This window comes from Myotis brandtii, unplaced genomic scaffold, assembly GCF_000412655.1.
Source record: "Myotis brandtii unplaced genomic scaffold, ASM41265v1 scaffold483, whole genome shotgun sequence".
NCBI classification, from domain to species: Eukaryota; Metazoa; Chordata; class Mammalia; order Chiroptera; family Vespertilionidae; genus Myotis; species Myotis brandtii.
In genome coordinates, this window is record NW_005368456.1 from 28,498 (window position 1) to 29,119 (window position 622).

Genomic DNA, 622 nt, shown 5'->3' on the forward strand with positions numbered 1-622 from the left:
ATCACTTTGAATATTTCTTGCCACTCCCTTCTAGCCTGCATAGTTTCTGTTGAGAAATCAGCTGACAGTCATATGGGTACTCCCTTGTAGGTAACTGTTTTTCTCTTGCTGCTTTTAAGATTCTCTCTTTGTCTTTTGCCCTTGGCATTTTAATTATGATGTATTTTGGTGTGGTCCTCTTTGGATTCCTCTTGTTTGGGGTTCTCTGTGCTTCCTGCACTTGTAAGTCTATTTCTTTCATCAGGTAGGGGAAGTTTTCTGTCATTATTTCTTCAAATAGGTTTTCAATATCTTTCTCTCTCTTCTTCTGGTACCCCCATAATTCTAATGTTGGTACACTTGAAGTTGTCCCAGAGGCTCCTTACACTATCTTCATATTTTTGGCTTCTTTTTTCTTTTGAGCAAATATAAAAAAGTTGGGTGTTTTTTGCTCCCTCGTATTTCAAATTTTTGACTTGATCCTTGGGATCCTCTAGTCTATTTTTGAATCTCTGTATAGTATTCTTTATTTCAGTCAGTGTATGCTTAATTTCTGACTGGTCCTTTTCCATTTTTTTGGCATTCTCACTAAGATCCTTGAAGGTCTCACTAAGTTCCTTGGAGGTTTCTAGAAGATTCTTGA